The sequence below is a fragment of the Falco biarmicus genome, chromosome 7 (assembly GCF_023638135.1).
Source record: "Falco biarmicus isolate bFalBia1 chromosome 7, bFalBia1.pri, whole genome shotgun sequence".
Classification (NCBI taxonomy): Eukaryota; Metazoa; Chordata; class Aves; order Falconiformes; family Falconidae; genus Falco; species Falco biarmicus.
In genome coordinates, this window is record NC_079294.1 from 64,759,456 (window position 1) to 64,762,297 (window position 2,842).

General features: G+C 41.0%; 1 long non-coding RNA gene across 1 annotated transcript; it reads right to left on the bottom strand.

Annotated features, from left to right (window-relative positions):
• Positions 1–569: 569 nt before the first annotated feature.
• Positions 570–2,234, bottom strand: LOC130152740 (uncharacterized). The gene is made up of 2 exons (XR_008823094.1): positions 1,861–2,234; positions 570–792 (listed from the first exon to the last, which is right to left on the bottom strand). It is a non-coding gene; the product is annotated as an uncharacterized LOC130152740 (long non-coding RNA).
• Between the last annotated feature and the right edge of the window lie 608 nt (positions 2,235–2,842).

The window sequence follows — 2,842 nt, forward strand, 5'->3', positions numbered from 1 at the left end:
TCCGTGAGAGTTATTTGTCAGGCATGTCAGCTGCAGCTCATTTCCCTAAATTTCGTAACCTTTCCTGGTGGAAAGGTTTAGAAATAAAATCTGCAGTTTCCCTTTCCTTTTTTCTTTTTTTTTTTTTTTTTTTAAATGATAGCGTTTCTCTGTGCAGTCCTCCTGCAATTATTTTGTTCAGATGTATCTATAAATACCTTTGGATACCTACCCAATTTCTCCTATACGTAAACTAGCTAATCAGGAGTAAAGCAATTTATTTCCTAAATTGTAGGTGTGAGGCAAAGAATTGGGCAAACCCCAAAGCGAGGGATGTGGAAGGTTAGCCAGTGCTCTGCGTGGTTCAAAGGGACGTTGTGGGCAAGTCCCCGTCACTGACTGCCAATGGCTCTCCATCACGAGCAGCTGCAACCTTTCCTACCACAACCATGGGTCGCTCTTAGGAAGCAGCTGCCAATCATGTTGTATTGTGTGATGATTTCGTGCTGTGACAAAATATTCCCACCATAGGCTCAGATGAACTCATCAAATATATTCTTTCCTGTAAAATAACAACCTTCACCTCAGTCTCCAAAGGTAAAGAGATCAAGTTTTAATCCACGAGAAACTAAACTTCAGCAGTGTTGAATTTGCTTTGTTCAGAATCAGGTTTTGCAACTCGGAGTGGTTGGTTGTCTTCTTGGTCCTCTTCAGGGCTGGCCCACCAGCCTGGATGACTACCATTGGGTCCGTCCATGATGAATCAAAGTCAGCTAGTGGTTGCAATCTTCCTTATACTTCTGGGGCTTCTTTCTGGAGGAGAGAGTTGTAAATTTAGTTGCCAGTCCTGAAAGATTTTGAAGTAAAAAGTACCAAAACAGTAGTTCAGAAGACTGGAAATGGGTCACCGTTGTCAGAAACATAGACACGGCTAACAAAGCTGAACTATGCTGCAGAGGACACAAAGAGCATTAAGTTAAATACTACAGAAAGCATGAGCTCAAGCAATCTGTGCTACCTGACACACATGAAGTTAAGGAGGACTGCTGTAAGTCCATAAGGTCCAGAGCAAACCAGACTTTTAGCATTGACTTTGGAGCTCCCTGGCCCTATTAACTGTTATCCAGAAGAAAAACCTTTGTGAAAGAGTCTAATATTGTGATAAATATAGAACTTTATCATCTTGTTTTACTTTGTGGACATCATACTGGATGTAAGTAGATAAGAAACTGCATTAAAGCAATTCCTGAATGTCCTTTTTTTTTTTTCTAATAGGAATCACTGTTAGTGTGTAACAATTTATTAACATTAATTACATATACAGTAGCAATATACCGATAATTTGGAATAGCAGAGTAATTGTTGAATATGTGGAAATTTATAAGAAAGAAAATTGGGTCATGTGGAAAAGAAAACTTAGGAAAGGAATAAGGTGGAAAAAAATGTAAAGTTATAAGCTGTAAGAGATGGGTGTAACATATTAATCAACGTTGAAGTAAGCATTAAAGAATGGAGAGGCGAGGGGGCTACTGAGGTGCAAGTAGCTGTTCCCGTGACCCACCAGCCCAGGGCACATTGCTAGCCCTGGGGAGGCTTTGCAAGCTAAGGGATCATACTGCACTCATGGCACCCAGGACCTTCACCCATGCTGGTGGCATGGAATAACCAGCCACGAATTTGGTCCCTCTGAAGTCAAACATGAAAGTGCCAAGTCTGCACACAACCTAGGCAAGCACATCTTTACACATTCCTATGTGCTAAATATAACAGCACAGTGTTTAGAGTCTTTATACTACTCAAGCTACAGTTTGGCTGTCATTGCCTAACTTCAGAAATATCCCATTATTTTCACTTCTCAACCAAATAAGCGATGATGCTCACCTTTATTCTTCCTCTTTTTCTGTGTACGAAGAGATCATGAAAAAGGCAGATCCACGGGAATTTCTTAAATGGCACTGAATATGCTTGCCCAGAAAGACAAGAGATTTCACTGTCAAAACCTGGGGCTATACAGAGAGAAAGAATAAAAAGATTAGGGGAGAGGAGTTTTTGAGGTCTAGAACCAGAGCCTTGTAACAAGGATAGCCCCTTTTGTTCTCGTCTCTTTTAACTTTCTTTTTCCCTCGTAACAGTTGCCCGGTGGTTATGAAGAGCTTCAGTCCTGCATTTCAACTAAGGGGCCCTTCTTTATTCTCTCAGAAGAGAGCTGTCTCAAGAGCACCATGCTAAAGTACTAAGTTATCATCAGGCTGGGGCTTTCGTGCAACTGTTTGTGTGTGTGTGAAACAAGCTCTCAACATGTTAGTAAGAAGCCTTTAACCCAGATTACGCCACCTCTCTTTCTATAGTGTTCTTTTAGGGCAGAGTGTGAAAGGTCACCCTCTCAGGCTGGATAGCAGTACTCAACCAATTACAGTGCACCAGTGTTTCCACAAAAGAGGTTTCGAGCCTACAGCTACAGAAGATTTTACGTGTCTGATTTTTAAAAACACAATTACAAAAGGAGGAGGCTCGCTTATGCCTATTTTGGGGCCCTGAATGATTTTTTTGTTTAAAAAAAAAAAAATCAATTCTGCTTCCTCAAAGAGGTCTGAAAAATGTGGCCGGCCCAGCACCTATGCTATTTAAAGAGCAAAACCTCTAATCCCTCAGGTTCAAGTAGGTGTGATTCAGGAGTCCTGTAGCTACCAGAATAATAGGATGGGTTATCTGAGCATATGAGTAGGCTGGCTTTATGAAAACAATATTTACAGCAAGTGGTATAATGGCTTTGAATTACACCTTGCATTTGCCTCGCTTTCCTGAGACATTGAAAACCGTGGATTTCTTTTGCACGGATACATTTGCAGACCTAATTCACCAA